Source organism: Oryctolagus cuniculus, chromosome X, assembly GCF_051225735.1.
Source record: "Oryctolagus cuniculus isolate XC-2025 breed Fujian yellow rabbit chromosome X, ASM5122573v1, whole genome shotgun sequence".
NCBI classification, from domain to species: Eukaryota; Metazoa; Chordata; class Mammalia; order Lagomorpha; family Leporidae; genus Oryctolagus; species Oryctolagus cuniculus.
Window position 1 is genome coordinate 92,718,972 of NC_142888.1, and position 21,200 is coordinate 92,740,171.

Below are 21,200 nucleotides of genomic sequence, written 5' to 3' on the forward strand. Positions count from 1 at the left end.
AAAGTTTCTTTTACATCTTCCATAAATGCCATCTGAATTTCACAGCATGACTTCAATTGGCAGTTGGCTATCTTGAGATTATAATTTTGTTTTGGAATGCTTCCAATGCTGTTATTACAAGCAAGTTCACTTCACAATTCTTTTAACCACTCGTTTCCTTTTGTAGTCATTTCTCTTGCCACTGGTACTGTCATTCTAAACAACTTATCGTCCAATAGTACCACATCTTAATTAGCCACAGGTGAAAAGGTGAAAAATTGTTAGGGTACAGCATGACATGTATCATCTCCTGTCCATGTAATATCAGCAAGCGATTTTTAAAAAAGATTTTTTTTAATTTATTTTAGAGGTAGAGTTACAGTCAGAGAGGGTGAGAGACAGAAAGTGAGGTCTTCCAAATCCAGGGTTCAGTCCCCAAATGGCTGAAACAGCTGGAGATGGGCCAATACAAACCCAGGAGCCAGGAGCTTCTTCCAAATGTGGGTGCAGGGACCCAAGCACTTGGGCCATCTTCTACTACATTCTCAGGCTAGAGCTGAGAGCTGGATTGGAAGAGGAGCAGCCGGGACTCAAACTGGCTCCAATATAGGATGCAAGTGCCGCAGTTTGAGGCTTAGCCTACTGCACCACAGCACCAGCCCCTCAGCAGTGGATTTCATATTGCTGTCTGACTGGAGAATAATGAATCTTCAAATCCTCTCCTCAGACCTACTTCCTAGGGGCATCTAAAATATCCACGATCTTAGACAGGCTTATCCAGAAATTAGACGGTATTGCCAAAGACCTATGTGCTACTCCACTATTTCGCAGTTCAGTTCCAGACAGAAGGAATGAGAGATGAAAGAATCAAGGCAGGAGAGAAGAGACAATACAGAAATCATTTATCAAGCTGCCTATCACAGATGGTGGGAGATTTCTCTATATTCCAAGATCTTCTTCTAAAAATCCATATAAGATGTATAGCAATGCAGTCTTTCTAGAAAAGAAAGGTGGAGGCAGAATTTATCCATTCATTCCTGTCTCATATTATTCAAAGTATAACCCTAAAGACTCTCGACTCCTTTACACTTCTTAGTATTGTATGTGTTGTAGCAGAAGATAAAGGAATGCAGCAAGGTGCTGGTCATGTCATTTTTCCAGGTGTTGGTCAGAGTCTAAGCAGAGATGGTTATTACAGTAAGGGCTGGAACAAGAAATAAGTAAGGTGAAAGGATGTGAAATGTGTCTGATATATATGGTTTTATCATTTTCCTCACTTCTTTCATGAGCTCACATTTTACATCCTTATGTTTCCTATGCTCTTTTATATCTGTATGTGCTCTTAACTTAGGGAGGTGGTTTCTTTATTTAATGTTTCTTTTCACAATTCATGGCAAGATATTTGATCCCATTTTCCATCTCTTCTGTCATATTTATCTTCAGAGTGGATTTTATATATGTTTTATTTCCTTTAATTCACATCTATTAAAGTTTGTTCTTTGTGGTGTCAAGTTCTATGGATTTGACAAATGGCATGCTGTCATGTATTAATACCATACAGAATAGTTTCACCACCCTGAAAAATCCCCTGATGCTTCACCTATTTGACCTCCCCCTCTAGTGAATTCTTACAATTTTAAATACAAGTTTAACTTTCTCATACCAGAAGCAGGATGCAGTCACCCTTGACACAGTTTCCATTTCTACACTACAAACAAATTGCTCAAACTGGTGGCCAGAGATAAGATTTTGAGGGATCTGTCCAGCCTAATGGACTGGGCTCCTTACTTTTTTTCACTTCCTTTAAAAGGATATTCAGACATTTGCCTATGTACCTACAATGACCCAAATCCTATTCCGTTATATATGGGCATAGGGCTAATTCTCTCTCCCTCTTGATCTGATTTTTCATTCTTACCTTACAAGATATAGAGACTCAGGAATGGAGGATGGTCCTTTTCACTCATACTCTCCGTGCCCATATTCTGAAAGTAAACAGCTTTGCACTGTTTGATTTTTTGCTTTTCATCTGAAGAACTATGGGATGCCGTAGGCTGGATTTCCCTCTGGAACACCTGGGGGAACACACAGTCCCCAGTGCCACAATGATATATTCTGGATATGGGTCATAGAAGAGCCACAAGTGCTACTGCCACAATAAACAAGATTCATGTGAGACACCTTGATAATAGGTAGGACCAGTAGGCATTAGGTTGCTCAACAATTATAAGCAATATCTACTGAAAGGCACACTGTAAATACACCCAGCTCCCCTTTATTTCTCATTATGGTAGGGTTGCTAGGTACTCTAAACTTGAACCCCAGTATAGCCATGGTTCTCAATACATCTTTCTCCTCCCCAAACCTCTGACAAACACAGATTTGTTTACTGTCTCTAGATTTGCCTGTTCCAAAATGTCATTTGATTGCATATGTAGACTTTTCATATGTCAGCTATACAATCTTTCAGGCTTATACCATTAGCCTTTTCCAACTGGCTCCTTTTATTTAGCAATATCTAAGATTCAATCCTTTTCTTGTAACTTGGTAGCTCATTCCTTTTTAATCCTGAAAGACAATCCATTGTTTGGATGTACTATAGTTTATTTATGCATTTAGTGATTGAAAAGCAACTTGGTTGCTTAGTTTGAAGATTATGAATAAATTTATTAGAAGTACTTCCATTTAGGCTTTTAAGTGGACTTAATTTTTTGAGATCAGGTGATTTAATACCTAGAAGTGTGATGGATAGATTAGATGGATATACTATGTTTAGATTTTTAAGAAACTGTCCAACTATTTCCTAAAGTGGATGTACCATTTTGTATTCCCAGCAGCAACAAATGAGAGGTCCATGTCCTTGTCAGAAATTGGATTTGTCAAATTTTAGGATTTTAGCCATTCTAATAGATGTGCTATGGTATCTAATTGTTTTCATTCAGAATTCCCTAATGATGAATGTTGCTGAGCAACTTTTCACCACTTATTTTACATCTGCAATTTGTTTCTAGTAAGATACATGTTTAAAGCTTTTCCATTTTTAAAATTGGACTGTTTGCTTAATTACAATTTTTAACAATGCATTGTGTATTTGGAAACAAGTTCTTCATCAGATATGTGTTTTTTAAATATTTTCTCCCAGTCTGTGACTTGCATTTTCTTTCTTGTGACAGTATCATTTGCAGAACAAAAAACATTAATGTTTAATAAAATCAAACTTAGGTTTTTTTCTTTGAAAGATCATCATTTTGTATTTTGTATATAAAAGATAATTGGTAAATGCAAGATTACATGTATTTTCTCTGTTTTCTTCTAAAATTTTTGTTACTTTGAGTTTTATATTTAAAAATACAATATTTTTGAGTTAATATTTGTAAAAGGTATAAGATGTAGGTCTAAATTGATATTTTTGCATGTGGACATCCAGTTTTTACAACATTGTTGAAAAGACTTTCTTCACTGAACTCTATTTGATTCTTTGTCAGTGATAATGTTATTGTTTTTACTCTAGACTTATAGTGAATAATTTGGGTAGATTGCATCTTCCAACTTTGTTCTTATTTAATATTGTTATCAGCTCTTTTATGTCTTTTTCATTTCCGTAACACTCCTAGTAAAATCAATTTATCCACATATAGAAAATAACTTGCAGGGAATGATTTGGATTGCACTGGATCTGTATATATAGTTGGGAACAGTTGACATTTAACAGTCTTGAGGTTCTCTATCAGTAAGGAATATCTACTTATTTATATCTCCTTTGATTTATTTGATTAGAGTATTTTTTTTTTAGTTTTCCTTATATGTACTCTATAACTTTAGTTAGGTTTATACTTAAGTACTTAATTTTTAGTCATATCATAAATGAGGCTTTTAACTTTAAGAATTGTATTGTTCAATGCTTGTATATACAAATGAATTTAACTTTTTATATTAGGCATATATACTTACATTCTTATTACTTCCACTACTTATTACTTCCACTACTTTTTCTCATTATACTTCATTGAGAATCCCATCATCTGTGAACCAAGACAGTATTCTTTATTGCTTCTCAATCTATGTAGCCTTTATTTACTTTTCTTATGTCACATGTAGGGATGTTAGTAGGATGATGAATAGACATGGTGAAAGAGGATATCTTTACCTTGTCCAGAATCTGAGTGAAATATCTATTTATTTATGACTACATTTGATGATAGCTGTGGATATTTTGTACATATTCTTTATCAAATTGAGGAAATTCTCTCCCATTCTTCATTTTCTGAGACTTTCTGAAAAATTGTGATTGGATGTTAGATTTTGAAAATTTCTTTTTTTCTGCATTTATTTATATGATGTTTTGAGTTTGATTCTTTGGCCCATTGACATAATATAATACATTGGTTTACCTTTTAATGTTTATCCAGGCCTTTTTTTTTTTTACTTAAAAAATGAGAGGCATTGAAACACACACACATGCACACACACACACTCACAAACCGTGTGTGTATGTGTGTGTGTGTGTAGCGTGGGAGGGCAGCGCTGTGGCACAATGTGTTAAAACCCAGCCTACAATACCACCATCCCATATGGCACCGGTTCTAGTCCCAGTGGCTCCACTTCCAATCCAGCTCTCTGTTAATGTGCCTGGGAAACAGCAGAGGACGGTCCAAGTCCTTGGGCCCCTGCACCCATGTAGGAGAACCAGAAGAAGCTCCTTGCTCCTGGCTTTGAATTGGCTCAGCTCTAGCTGTTGCAACCATTTGGAGAATGAACCAGTGGATGGTTCTTCTCTCTCTCTCTCTGTCCCTAACTCTCTGTGTAACTCTGTCTTTCAAATAAATAAAATAAATCTGAGAGAGAGAGAGAGAGAGAGAGAGAGAGAGAGAATGTTTCCAACTGTTGGTTCATTCTTAAAATGTCCACAGTGGCTAGGACTAGCCTAGGTAAGAGCTGGCATCCAGGAACTGATGCCACATATGAGTAGGAGGAACCCAATTGCTTTTATCATTACCACTCTTTCCCAGAGTCTTCACTAGCAGAAAGCTGGAGTTATACCACTAGAGCTGAGCATTGAAGCCAGGCACTCTGAAATGGGATATGGACATCTCAACTGCTTGGGTAAACACTCTTCTCTATTATTTGTTTTTACCAGTATGGCATACTTAGAATAAATACCACTTGGCCTTGATATATAATTCATTTTGTACATTGCTGGATTTGAGTCACTAGTATTTTTTCACTCTTTTTTAAAATTACTTATTTATATTAAGAAAACATATTTCTTATATTTCACATATGCAGTTTTAAGAACATAATGTCATTTCCCACCTTCCCTAACACCCTATGCCCTCTTCCTTTCTTTTTCCTTTTGATTTGTATGTTAACATACTTTCATTTGCTTTATAATCACAAGCTTTATCTTGTACTAAACAAAGAATTCAACATGTAGAAGATAGAATGCCCACTGTCTTCAGGAGTATAGACAAGGCTATAAAGAATAGTACTTCATTGAGAGTTTTTACATCATTGTTCATGAGACATTTGGCTTTTACTTTTCCTTTCTTGTAATGCTGTAATTTGGTTTTGGGGTTAGAGAAAAGCTAACCTCATAAAATAAGTTGGGAAATGTTCCCTCCGCCTCTGTTGCCTGAATAATACAATGGAGTACTAGTATAGTTTCTTTCTTAACTCTTTGGTCAAACCATCTGGGATAGCTACTTTCTTTTTTTTTTTTTAACTTTTATTTAATGAATATAAATTTCCAAAGTACGGCTTATGGATTACAATGGCTTCCCCCCATATCGTCTCTCCCACCTGCATCCCTCCCCTTTCCCACTCCCTCTCCCCTTCCATTCACATGAGGATTCATTTTCGATTCTCTTTATATACAGAAGATCAGTTTAGCATATATTAAGTAAAGATTTCAACAGTTTGCTCCCACACAAACATAAAGTGAAAAATAATAGATGATTTTTTAAATGATGATGAAATCAGATCAGACCTATTGTCATGTTTAATCCCAGTGAGAGTCAAGTTGGGAATTGATAATTTCTTCTTTTTTTTTTTTTACAGAAGATCAGTTTAGTATACATTAAGTAAAGATATCAACAGTTTCCACCCCCATAGAAACACAAAGCGAAATATACTGTTTGAGTACTCATTATAGCATTAAGTCTCAATGTACAGCACATTAAGGACAGAGATCCTACATGAGGAGTAAGTGCACAGTGACTGCTATTGTTGACTTTACAAATTGACACTCCTGTTTATGGCATCAGTAATCTCCCTATGCACCAGTCATGAGTTTCCAAGGCTATGGAAGCCTTTTGAGTTCACCGACTCTTATCTTGTTTAGACAAGGTCATATTCAAAGTGGAGGTTCTCTCCTCCCTTCAGAGAAAGGTACCTCCTTCTTTGAAGACCTGTTCTTTCCACTGGGATCTCACTCACAGAGATCTTTCATTTAGGGTTTGTTGTTGTTGTTGTTGTTTTTTTTTTTTTTTTTTTTTTTTTTTTTTTTTTTTTTTTACCAGAGTGTCTTGGCTTTCCATGCCTGAAATACTCTCATGGGCTTTTCAGCCAGATCAGAATGCCTTTAGGGCTGATTCTGAGGCCAGAGTGCTGTTTAGGACATCCACCATTCTATGAGTCTGCTGAGTATCTCGCTTCCCATGTTGGATCACTCTCCCCTTTATTTATTCTATCGGTTAGTATTAGCAGGTACTAGACTTGTTTATGTGCTTCCTTTGACTCTTAGTCCTTTCATTATGATCAATTGTGAACTGAAATTGATCACTTGGACTGGTGAGATGCCATTGGTACATGCCACCTTGATGGGATTAAATTGGAGTCCCCTGGTATGTTTCTAACTCTACCATTTGGGGCAAGTCAGCTTGAGCATGTCCCAAATTGTACATCTCTTCCCTCTCTTATTCCTACTCTTATGTTTAACAGGGATCACATTTTAGTTAAATTTCAACACTTAAGAATAACTGTGTATTAATTACAGAATTAGACCAGTCATATTAAGTAGAACAGACAAAAAACTACTAAGAGGGATAATGTATTAAGTTGTTCATCAACAGTCAGGGTTATGCTGATCAAGTCACCGTTTCTCATAGTGTCCATTTCACTTCAACAGGTTTCCTTTTTGGTGTTCAGTCAGTTGTCACCGATCAGGGAGAACATATGGTATTTGTCCCTTTGGGACTGGCTTATTTCACTCAGCATGATGTGTTCCAGATTCCTCCATTTTGTTGCAAATGACTGGATTTCGTTGTTTCTTACTGCGGTATAGTATTCTAAAGAGTACATATCCCATAATTTCTTTATCTAGTCTACCGTTGATGGGCATTTAGGTTGGTTCCAGGTCTTAGCTATTGTGAATTGAGCTGCAATAAACATTAGGGTGCAGACCACTTTTTTGTTTGCCAATTTAAATTCCTTTGGGTAAATTCCAAGGAGTGGGATGGCTGGGTCGAACCGAACGGTAGGGTTATCTTCACGTTTCTGAGGAATCTCCAAACTGACTTCCATAGTGGCTTGACCAGTTTGCATTCCCACCAACAGTGGGTTAGTGTCCCTTTTTCCCCACATCCTCGCCAGCATCTGTTGTTGGTAGATTTCTGCATGTGAGCCATTCTAACTGGGGTGAGGTGAAACCTCATTGTGGTTTTGATTTGCATTTCCCTGATTGCTAGTGACCTTGAACATTTTTCATGTGCCTGTTGGCCATTTGGATTTCCTCTTTTGAAAAATGTCTATTGAGGTCCTTGGCCCATCTCTTAAGTGGGTTGTTGGTTTTGTTTTTGTGGAGTTTCTTGATCTCTTTGTAGATTCTGGTTATTAATCCTTTATCTGTTGCATAGTTTGCAAATATTTTTTCCCATTCTGTCAGTTGTCTCTTCACTCTCCTGACTGTTTCTTTTGCAGTACAGAAACTTCTCAATTTGATGCAATCCCAATAGTTGATTTTGGCTTTGACTGCCTGTGCCTCCCGGGTCTTTTCCAGAAACTCTTTGCCTGTGCCAATATCTTGAAGGGTTTCTCCAATGTTCTCTAATAACTTGATGGTGTCAGGTCGTAGATTTAGGTCTTTAATCCATGTTGAGTGGATTTTTTGTGTAAGGTAGGGGTCTTGCTTCATGACTACTTTCTGTTTTAGAAAGCCATTGGCTATTGAGTCAACTTATTTAGTATATATATAGTCATATTGTCTACTTTTTGTCTGAGTTTTGGCTTATTGTATTTTTAAAAAACTTCATCTATTTCATTTAAGTAATCAAATGTATGAGCATTGAGTTATTCATAAAATTTCTTTATTATTCTTTTAATGCCTGTGTGATCAGTACTGTTGACTTCTATTTCATTTATGAAATTGTTATTTTGTGTCTTTCTCTCTTTTTAAAAAATGTTTGACTGAATATATGTTCACTAATTTTATTGATCTTTTCAAAGAACCAGGTTTTGATTTTACTTTCTGGTTTCAGTTTCACTGACTCCTGTTCATATTTTTCTTATTTTGTCCTGCTTGCTTTAGTCATAAGTTATTTTTGCTTCTTGAGTTTTCTAACATATCAAATTAGTGTTAGTGTTATAGATTTCACTCTAAGAACCACTTTTATAGAATCTCTCAGATTTTATATATTTATTTTTCTTTAAGTATTTTAAATTTGTTATTAAATCTTCTTTCTTGACCTCTGTGTTTAGAAATGTATTATTTTATCCAGATACTTGAGGATTATTCAGCTGTCTTTATAGTACTGATTTCTAGTCTAATTCCTTTGTAGCCAGAGAACATAATTTTATGTTTCCTATTTTTAGAAATTTGTTAAGGTATACTTTACAGCCAATAATGTAGTCTACCTTTGTGAATATTCCATGTAACTTGAGAAGAATTTGCATTTTGCTGTTGTTGCCTGGAGTATATCCACATGCATTACATCAAATGTATTGATATTACTGTTGAGGTCAACTACTGATTTTCTTTCTGTTTGATCTGTCATTTACTGACAGAGGTTGTTGAAATTTGCACCCAGTTGTAATACTTGAATTCATTTATTTCTTCTTGCATTTATGTCAGTATTTTTTGCCTCATCTACATGGTACTTTTTTTTAGGTCCATGTACTTTTAGAATTGCTTCTAACTTTTAGATAATTTAGCTTTTTCTCATTATGAAGTGGCTCATTTTCATCCCTGATGATCTTCCTTATTCCCCTGTGTGCTTTGAATAAAATGAATGTAACTATTTAAGATTTCTTCTAATTAGTATTAACATGGCTTATATTTATTCATTTCTTTCAACTCATCTGTGTCTTCATATTTAAAGTTGGGTTCTTATAGATAACATGTAGGTGGCTCATGTTTCATATTTGTTCTGATAACATTTGTCTTTTAATTTGTGTTTTTATGCCACTCACATTTAAGGTAAACATTAATAAAATTAAATTAATATATATGATATTTGTAACAATTTTCTATGCCTTCCACTTAATTTGTTGTTTTTCCCGATTTTCTTCCTTGTATAGTTTTTTAAACTTTTATTTAATAAATATAAATTTCCAAAGCACAGCTTTTGGATTACAGTGGCTTTTTCCCCCCTATGGCTTCCCTCCCACCGCAACCCTCCCACCTTCAGTTCCCTCTCCCTCCCATTCACATCAAGATTCATTTTCAATTAGCTTTGTATACAGAAGATAAATTTATTATATATTAAGTAAAGATTTCAACAGTTTGCACCCACAGAGAAACACAATGAAGCATTTTGTAAAAAAATCATTTTAATTTTCTCTTAGCATACAAGCTAAACTTCTTTTAAAATTCTTTTCCATGGTTGTCCTAGAGTGTAATATATTCTTTTAACCAAGTCCAACATCATATAACAAAGTTAATTTTATATGTATTGCAGGTACTTGTGTCATTTGGCTGTGACTTACAAAATTATTTATTGTCTTTCCCACCCCTCTACCCCAAAATCTGACAACAATTGTAGATAGTTCTGGCTTGGGAAAATACCAACCCCCAAGTGGGATAATGTTCTGCTAGTTGGTAGCACTGGGTTCTGGATATTTCTTTGAGAGTATTTCAAAACAGTTAGTTTTCCTCATTCCCTAGCATACCCAAGAGGGAATCTTTCTTGATTTTTTTTTTTTTTACTATGAAAACCGCATGGGGTGTTTAGAGTAAAAAAAAGCTATCATAGTATGGATGCACTATGAAGAGTGTAGCCCATAGGAGTTCATCATTCTCCATGCTAGTCCACACTCAGCCTCTAAGAATTTATCAAAATTACTTTTTTCTCAGTGTGTTTTCTTATAAGGACTGGAGTAACAACTTCTAAGCAAATCACATGTCAGAGCTAAAAACGGAATCTTATATCTTTACTAAACTCTGGAAGTTGCATTAGCCCTAGGATAACTTTTTTTTTTTTTTGAGTGAAAGATGGAGCAAGATGAAAAGCTACACTCTCAGTTTTTTATGGTTATATATAAATTTGATTTTTAGAAGTAATAATCTAGAATTGGAGTAGGAAGAGTGGTTTTTTCCTTGACTTTTTGGTTGTCAATTTCTTTTAAAAGTTCCATGTTCATATTATTTGCAGCCTCATCTCCAGAGTCTCAAGATTTAATGTATAATGGTGTCCAGAAAGGCACTTTCCAGTTTTCCTACTATAGCAAACAGGTGATCATTGTTTCTTTAATTTGGGCTTTGCCACATATTTAACAGGTTTTACTGAGATCTGCATTTTGTCCCCTTGTAGTCCGTCTACTGAGCTTGACAATGAATACTTTGGCTAAACATCCTCTCGGTTTGTCATTTGGAATTTAAGCTATTATTTTCATTGCACATGAAGTTCGTATTTTTTTTCCTTTTTCACTCGTCTTGCTTTTCAGTGATTTATGAGGAGAAAAAGAGAAAATGCCAAGTTAACTTTACCATTTTCAACCATAAATCTTTCCATACACTTTTCACTGTCCCTGAGAACCTAATGGGAATTTGGGTTAGAAGTATAGAGTTGATGAGGAGGTAGTGAAAATGTGTGTGTGTGTGTGTGTGTGTGTGTGTGTTTCTATTCAAGCTGCAATTGGTGTTATTGAAAAGGCTCAGCACATACAGAGAAAAAATGTTTCTGCTACATCAATTAGTTTCTTTACGTCAATAGCCTCACTTAAGTAGTGGGACTAACTAAATACAGTCATTAGGTAACTTGAAAGTTCTATACATTTCTGGCTTCATGAATACTTCTGACAATTAAAACCTCAAAGAAGTAAGAGAAGCTAAGTAGGGATGTACCATTGAGTAAGCCCAAATATAAAGTTATGGGAAGTAGAGTATTTGTAGGTTAGTCTCAGTTATAACCTTAAATTGATGTTCACAAGATTATTATAAAATAGTCACAGGCGCACATCCATGATGCTTAAGATTTCTTTTAACAGGCATTCTATTATAAAGTGGCATTTAATTTCTTTTTTTTTTTTTTTAAATATTCATTTATTTGAGTGCCAGAGTTCCAGCGACAGAGGGATACAGAGAGAGAAACATTTCCACCTGCGGGTTCACTCTACAGATGGCTGCCCCATCTGAGGCTAGGCCAGACTGAAGCCAGAAACCAGGAGTTTCTCCTGGGTCTCCCACGTGGGTGCAGGGACCCAAGCACTTAGGTCATCTTCCACTGCTTTCACAGGCCATCAACAGGGAGCTGGATCTGAAGTGAATCAGCTGGGGCACAAACCACTACCCATATGGGATGTTGGCATCACAGGTGGTGGCTTTTACCCACTATGCCACCAGCTAGCCTTGGTGGCATTTAATTTCATTTCTTAAAATATTGCTGAGATGTATACAATATATTTAAATTTACATTTTGAAAAAGCAAGTAATTGAGTTTTTGTTGTCCTCTTGTGAAGAAAGTATAACAGATTCTAGCTTTAAAGAATGAATTTTTGCATTTAAAGTAAATTCTATTTTTAATTTATTAATTTTTATTAATAAAAAGAACAGATTTCATGTATTTCATAGACATAATTCTAAAACTGTAACCACACTTTCTTCCATCTCTCTCTTCCTCCATCAATCCCCCTCCTCCCTTCCTTTTTTTTCTTTAATTTGTGCAAAAACATAATATCAAACCACTCTATGATCACAGGTTCAATGCACCACTAACCATGATATTCAACAAGTAAAAAGTAGAAAGACCACAGTTCTATAGGAACATAAATGAAGGCTAAAAACATCAAATCACAGAATGACTGTTTCAGTCCCATACATTTTTTATATTCTATATTAACTATCACATATTATAAAGATGTATTATAATTGTGTTTTTGGAGTGGCTTATTTCACTAAGCATAATCATTTCCAGCCACACCCATTTTGTTGCAAAAGACAGGATTTCATTCTTCTTATGGCTAAATCGTATTTCATAATGTGTATATACCATATCTTTTATTCAATCATCAGTTGATGGACATCTGGTTTGATTCCATATCTTAGCTATAATAAATGGAGATTCATGGGAGTATAAATAACTCTTTTAGATGCCAATTTCATTTTGTTTGTGTAAATTCCCAGTAGTGAGATGGCTGGGTCATATGGTAGATCTATTTTCATATCTCTGAGAAATCTCCATATTGTCTTCCAAAAGAGTTGTACTAATTTACATTACTACCAACAGTTATTAGTGTACCTTTCTCCCCACATACTTGCCAGCATTTAGTTTTTTATATTTTTGGATGATAGCCATTCTAACTGGGATGAGGTGTAAACTCATTGTGGTTTCAACTTACATTTTCCTAATGGCTAGTGATCTTTATCATTTTTTCATGTGTCTGCTGGCAATTTGTATTTCACCTTTTGAAAAATGCATATTCATGTCATTTGCCCATTTATTTTTTATAAATTTTATTTATTTGAGAGGTAGAGTTACAGACAGTGAGAGGGAGAGACAGAGTGAAAGGTCTTCCAGCTGCTGGTTCACTCCCCAAATGGCCACAATGACTGGAGCTGTGCTGATCCAAAGCCAGGATCCAGGAGCTTCTTCGAGGTCTCCCATATGAGTACAGGGTCCCAAGGACTGGGCTATCTTCTTCTGCTTTCCCGGGCCACATCAGAGAGCTGGATTGGAAGAGGAGCAGCTGGGACTAGAACTGGTCCCCATATGGGATGGCAGTGCTGCAGGCAGAGGATTAACCTACTGTGCCATAGCGGCAGACCCTAATTTTCCCATTTCTTAACTGGATTACTTGTTTGTTGCTGTTGAGTTTCTTGAATTATTTGCAGATTCAAGATATTAATCCTTTATCAGTTGCATAGTTTGCAAATATTTTCTCCCACTCTATCACTTGCCTCTTTACTTTGTTGAGTATTTCCTTTATAGTGCAGAAGCTTTTTATCTTGTTGTAACCCCATTTGTCCATTTTTGCTTTTATTGCCTGTACTTCTGGGGTCTTCTCCAAGAAGGTTTTGCCTATGCCCATGCCTTGTGGAGTTTGCCTAGTGTTTTCCTCTGGTAATTTGACAGTATACCAGGTCGTAGATGTAGATCCTTAATCCACTGTGAGTTGATTTTTGTATAAGAAGTAAGGTAGGAGACTTGTTTCATAGTTCTGAATGCGTACATCCAAATTTTCCAGCAACATTTGTTGAAGAGGTTGAATTTAGCTTGTTTGTCAAAGATCAGTTGGTTGTAGATGTGTACATTAATTTCTGGGGTTTCTATTCTGTTCCATTGTCTACATGTCTATTTTTGTGCCAATATCATGTTTTCATTATAACTGCCCTGTAGTATGTCTTGAAATCTGGTATTGTGATGCCTCCGGCTTTGTTTTTGTTGTTTAAAATTGATTCATCTATTCAGGATCTTCTATGCTTCCATATGAATTTTAGCAATGTATTTTCCTCAACTGAGAAGACCGTCCTTGTTATTTTGATGGAGATATCATTAAATCTGTGAATTGCTTTTGGTAGTATGGACATTTTGATGCTACTAATTCCTCCAATGCACAAACATGGAAGATTTTCTATTTTTTGTTCTTCTAATACTTTCTTTAATGTTTTCAAATTTCCTTGCTTAATTTTATTCCAGTGTATTTAACTTTTTTTGCAGCTTTGTGAATGGTGCTAATGTTGTAAGTTTTTTTCTCAGCCATGGAAATATTTTTATGTTCAAAAGCTATTGATTTTGAGTGTTGGTTTTATATCCTGCAGCTTTACCAAACTCTCTTATGAGTTTCAATAGTTCCTAGTGGAGTCTTTTAGACCCCCATATATAGGATCATGCCATTTGCAAACAAGAATAATTTTATTTTCTCCTCTCCAATTTGTATCCCTGATTTCCTTTTCTTGCCTAATAGCTCTGGCTAAAACTTCCCGGACTATACTGAATAGCAATGGTTAAAGTGGGCATCCTCATCTGGTTCCAGATATTTGCAAAAATTCTTTCAGGTTTTCCCAATTCGACATGATGCTTGCTGTAGGTGTGTCATATATTGCCTTTATTGTGTTGAGGAATGTTCCTTCTATATCATGTAAATTTTCATGATAAAGTTCTGAGAGGTGTGTTTGGAAGATTAAGATCTTCACACAAATGGCAAGTATCATACTACCCTTCTTGATTATTGGACTTTTTCTCACCAAATAAAATCTGGAAAGTTGTAAATTATTTTTCTTTCAAAGAGATTCACAATGGAACTAAGTATGTATTTTCCTTTAGGAACAATTACACACTACGAGATTACATTCCTGGTAAAGGTACAATGACCACACTTTTAAAACACACAATGATCTATGCTGGTGTTATGGCACCGTGGGTTAAGGTGCCACTTGTGACTCCAACATACTATATGAGAGTGTCAATTTTTGTTCTGTCTACCTCACTTCTCATCCTGCTTCCTGATAACGTGCCTAGGAAGGCAGTGGAAAATGCTCCAAGTACTTGTGTCCCTGACTCCCATGTGGAAGACTGGGATGGAGTTCCTGGCTCCTGGATTTGACCTGGTCCAACCAGGCTATTTCAGCCATTTCTAAAGTGAACCAGCAAGTGGAAGATCTCTCTCTCTCTCTCTCTGTCTTCCTCTCTCCCTCCCTCTCCATTCTCCCTCTTTCTCTTTCTCCCAATGCTTTTCAAATTAAAAAAAGCTTCTTTAAAAACCAAGAAAATAATCACAAATATATTAAATCAATCAATGATGCATATATAGTATAGAAAGAAAAATTTTGAGTGATATTTCTTCACTCTATTTTATTACATTAAAATTATGCTTATTTTATATTATCTGACTAAACACAATAGATTTTAAAATGTTCATCTAGTTTATTTTCATATATCAGAATTTTTAAAATATTTATTTTTTGAATAATTTATTAATATGCTATGTCGCTCCCCCTCTTCGTGGAGGAGCAACACTAAACCCTGCCTAGGCTTCATATCCGAGTCACGGCACCATTATGTCGCTCCCCCTCTTCGTGGAGGAGCGACACTGAACCCTGCGCTGTTCTTTCGTCTGCTCGGCCCTCCCCGGGTTTGCTGCTGGTTCTTCCCGGGTTGGCTACTATCCCTTCCACCTCCGTGGAAGGGCAGTTCCCCCTGGCCACATTCCCCACTTCCGCAGGGGAGCGGCACACCGCCGGCCGGCTCTTCTCGGGGGCTGCACAGGTGTTCCTTCAGCTAGATGTTCCCCATAGATGTTCCCCGTGAATGCCGTCTCTCTCCTCCTTTATAGTCCTCCTCCGCCAATCCCAACTCGGCTGCCCACACGCCGAGTACGCTGCTCTCCAATCAGGAGCAAGTCCTACAGTTTATTAGCTGAACTGGAGGCAGCTGTGCGGAAGCTGTTTACTTCTCTCCCAGTGCCATATTGTGGGAGAGCAGATGCATAGAATAAGTCTTAATTCCAGTAACTTAGTCTAGTCCGGATTGCTCCCCACAATGCTAGATTTTCAGGGTCACAGCAAATGCATGATCATTACTACAATACAATTCTCATCAATTATCATGTTAATATGATATTAATACAAAGAGAGAAGATTCAATGCATTTCATAGATACAATTCTAATATAATGATGATTGCCTCCCTCCCTTGCATCCTCCCTCTATCTCCCCTCCCTGCCTTCCTTTTCTCTCTCTCTCTCTTCTCTCTCTCAGAGGTTTATGATGCTATTTCCTTCTCTTCGTATAAGATAGTGTATTCCTCCATGATACTTAATTTTCCTTCTTTTTCTTTTATCCCCATTGGCCTACTTCTAAATCTCTGCTGCCAGTAGCTCTTCCTCTATCAAATTATGAAATATGGGGTTCCTTGGGGTTTTCTCCTATATATCAGCCACACGTATTCCATCATTATCTGATGTGTTGTATCACTCAGCATATCTCCACTTTTTTTCTCCAGTTCCTTTATCTAACTGCTTTATTTTTCACTAGATCTACCCTTGGTGAGTTTTCCATTTCTCTATTACTCTGTAGCAAATTACTTCAAAGTTTAGGGGTTTAAGTCACACTGAATTAATATTTCTTATGAACTGTGTTATGACAGTACTTCTGCTGTTCTTATCTGGCCTCACATGTGTGGTTACAGTTAGGTGGCAGCTGTAATGGCTCTAAGGACTGGGCAGTGTCAGTAACAAATTTTACAGCTGGTACAATTGTAATTTTTCTTTATTATGACTATGTAATATTTCATTCTGTAAACACAAGAATACTTATCCATTCACTATTATGAACAACTTCCAAACTGAGGTTTTTACAAATAGTGCTGTTATGTACATTCTAATACACGTCTTTTGGCAAACAAATGGCAGAGATTAATTTAGAATATACAACAAAGTACTGAAGTGAAATTTTGTGGTCCTGGGGTAGGCATATATTCATATTTAGTAGATACTACCAAGCATTCTTCAAAATTGTTGCACCAATTACATTCCCAACAAAAATGTAAGAGAATTATAGTTGCTTTATAGTATGGTGAACACGTAATATTTCCTTTTTTTTTATTTTAGTCATCATGGTATTTCATTGTGGTTTTAATTAGTGTTTTCTTGATATCTATTTTTTTCTTCAAATTTTTTTGATTTATATAAGGTGAACAAATTTAATGTATTTCATATATTTAGGAACATAGTGATTTAGGAATATAGTGATACTTCCCACGCTACCCTCCCTCCCATCCATGCTTCCATCCTCCTTCCTTCTTCTTTTCTTATTCTCTCTTTTAATTTTGACAATAGCATACAATCAGTTTATTTTATAATAGTAGTATAATATAGGGGCCAGCACCATGGCACAGAAGGTTAATCCTCCGCCTGCGGCGCTGGCATCCCATGTGGAGGCGGGTTCGAGTCCCGGCTGCTCCACTTCTGATCCAGCTCTCTGCTATGGCCTGGGAAAGCAGTAGAAGATGGCCCAAGTCCTTGGGCCCCTGCACCCACATGGAATACTGGGAGGAAGTTCCTGGCTCCTGGCTTCAGATCAGCATAGCTCTGACCACTGCAGCTATTTGGGGAGTGAACCAATGGAAGGAAGACCTTTCTCTCTGTCTCTCCCTCACACTGTCTGTAACTCTACCTCTCAAATAAATATATCAAATCTTTTAAAAAATAGTAGTATAATGCAGTTTATCACCTTTTCATGCATTTTTTTTTTTGACAGGCAGAGTGGACAGTGAGAGAGAGAGAGACAGAGAGAAAGGTCTTCCTTTACCGTTAGTTCACCATCCAATCCCGCCACGGCCGATGCGCTGCGGCCAGCAAACCACGCTGATCTGAAGGCAGGAGCCAAGTGCTTCTCCTGGTTTCCCATGCGGGTGCAGGGCCCAAGCATTTGGGCCATCCTCCACTGCCCTCCCTGGCCACAGCAGAGAGCTGGACTGGAAGAGGGGCAACCGGGACAGAATCCGGCGCTCTGACTGGGACTAGAACCGGTGTGCTGGCGCCGCAGGCAGAGGATAAGCCTACTGAGCCATGGCGCCAGCCTCATACATTCTTAATCATTTGTTTAATCATTGTTTAAAACTTCCTAAGTTTATATTCGACTGTCATAAGCCACATTTCAGTCAATGTATAGATCTATTGTTATACTTTCCCTTCTGTTATTTTGGTTAATTTTCTCAGTCTGAAATAATAAGTGACTACTTGAATTAATTAATGCATACAAGGTTTAGATGTATGGTATGTATATGTAAATATAAGATCTCAAGGAAACACCAAGGACACTTGAATAAAAGGATTAATTTTATAGCAAAAACTTAATATAGTCTCATTCAGACACATCCATCAGAAAATATTATAGATGATATGTTTGTGTGATAAATATTGTATAAGTAATATTATGCACACAATCAAGAAATTTTTATAAGTATGGATCAAAGTCCATGAAACTGTAAGTTGATGTGTTTGCTGTATTTATGCCCATGAAATACCATTATCTTATTAGATTGATGTTCTACATTTCTCTCAAGCTGAGAAATGCCAAAGGCTCCAATCGTTGTATGCAATATACAGAATACCAGTCTCTTCCTTGGTGTGTATATCATATCCGACTACCAGTTGTGTAATGATATGAAAAATCCACCATAATTTCTTCCATAAGTATAATTTTTAAGATTTATTTAATGTATTCTCAAAACAGAGATTTCATTTTCTTTCTAAATGAATCAGTATAGTGTCCATTTGATTTATCTGTTCCTTCAACATATATTTATTGAACATCTACTATGTTGCTATATCTGGATTTCTAACATTGAAAGCTGTGATTAAAATTCTTACCTTCTTATAGTGTATATTCTAATGTTAACAGAATATAGAGAATAAACTAAGAAGCATACAAATTATAAGGAAAGTAGCAGAGAATAATTTGTATAATGTATAAAATGTCATATGGGTGGTCCAAGTGTCTTGGCCAATTCAGATTTAGTGGTTAGGAAAAAGCTTTTTCAGGAGGAGACATTCAAGCTGAGATCTGAAGAACAAGAAGGATCCAGCTGTAAATAATACTGCAGATAGAAAAGGTAGTGTGTTGACACATTCTAGGCCAAAGAAAACAATTAGTCCCAGCTTCTTCATGTATTCAAAAAATGGAAATAAGGTCAGTTTACCCACACCACAGTGAGTGCGGGTGCTAGTGATACGAGATGAATTCATGGACATAGCATGGAAAAGATCCTATTGAACCTTGTAAGCCAAAGAAAAGGCTTTGGATTTTTGCGTTTGGTAGCAAGTCCCTAAAAGGTGTTAGGCTGTAAAGTGACAAGGCACAGAACAGAGATAGTGTTCCTCTTGGACTGACAGGAGGCAGTTATTTGGAGAAGAGGGAAAATAATGCGACCCACTTGCACGTAGGACAGAGGTTTAAAGCTTAATACTGTTAACAAATAGTGTTTGGGATAGATGAATGTGACAGTCAGAAGAGAGTCCCCCCATACAAATATTTTTGCCTGCCTCCTAAACTTCTTCAATCTATTCCTCACACTGCTGTTTGAGTCAAGTTTTTAAAATATGTATCTGAACATGCCATTTCCATAATTGGCCCCTCTTTTGCTTTCATGACATTCAAAGCCTCTGATGACCTGGACCCAGCGTGCCTTAAATCCCCTGCCCCTCCTTCATCCAGGCATGCTGGCTTACTTGCAGTTTCCTCAGTTGGCTATGTTTTCTTGGGCCTTGCTCCTTGATTCTTGGCATATCCCTTTATCTTCCCCAAATGCTTTTCAATGCTCCTTTTCTTAAATCAGCACATATGTAAGCCTTGTCTGATTACCCCTGTTCCAAGGAAGATATGCACTATACATAACAAGCAGTATGGCACAAGCATCAACCAATCAAAATGGATGCTTGCTACAGAGAGATTTTTAAAGCAGTTTCAATAAGGCCTGATACTTGTTACGAGCTATTGTAATTGGTTTGCCTTACTATGATAGCAGACCATAGACTGGGTGGCTTAAACAACAGAAGTTTGTTTCTTTTCTTTCTTTTTTTTTATTTTTTGACAGGCAGAGTGGACAGTGAGAGAGAGAGACAGAGAGAAAGGTCTTCCTTTGCCGTTGGTTCACCCTCCAATGGCCGCCGCGGCCGGCGCACTGTGCTGATCCGAAGGTAGGAGCCAGGTCCTTCTCCTGGTCTCCCATGGGGTGCAGGGCCCAAGCACTTGGGCCATCCTCCACTGCACTCCCTGGCCACAGCAGAGAGCTGGCCTGGAAGAGGGGCAACCGGGACAGAATCCAGCGCCCCGACCGGGACTAGAACCCGGTGTGCTGGCACTGCAAGGCAGAGGATTAGCCTAGTGAGCCTCAGCGCTGGCCTTGAGAAAAAGTTTGTTTCTAACAGTTCTGGAGACTGGGTAGTCCAATATCAAGGCTCTGGTAGCAGTGGGTATCTGGTGAAAATATTCTTCCTGTTTTCCAAATGGCCATCTTTTTATGGTGGAGAGGAGATAGAGATAGAAATATTTATTCATTCATTCATTCATTTAGAGAGAACTCTTGTCTTATAAAGGCATTAATCCCATTCACAAGGTTCTATCAGGAGCAAATATTTCCCAAAGGCCCCTCCTCTTCATATCAGCACATTGGTCATTAAGATTTCAACATATGAACTTAGAGGGGACACAACTATTCAATCAGTACAAGATGAATCAAAATATTTCTTTGTTAGGGTTTGTGGGAAATCTTGTTTTTTTTTTCTGTTATTTTAATATAATACTAATTTTGTAGCATAAATAGCTGTAATATATAAACGACTGAAACATAATGGCATGTCATGACTTTTGTGGGAATGGAAATAGAATGACAAAAGGAGCTATGTGGCCAGAACTGAGGGTCAATACTGGTGGCTGGTGAACAGCCGTTTTGTATTATATTATGGGGGCTTGAATTGTCAGCTGATGAAATAAGACTTGACAGTAGAAAACAGCATAACTTCGTTGGTTCACCCCCCACAAATGGCCGCCATGGCCGGAACTGCGACGATCTGAAGCCAGGAGCCAGGTGCTTCCTCCTTGTCTCCTATGCGGGTGCAGGGCCCAAACACCTGGGCCATCCTCCACTGCCTTCCCGGGCCACAGCAGAGAGCTGGACTGGAAGAGGAGCAACCGGGACAGGACCAGCGCTCCAACCGGGACTAGACCTGGAGTACTGGTGCCGCAGGCGAAGGATTAGCCAAGTGAGCCATGGCGCCAGCAAAACAGCATAACTTTTTAAAAACTTGGACATAAAGGAATACAAGTTGTGACTGCTACTTGAAAAAGGT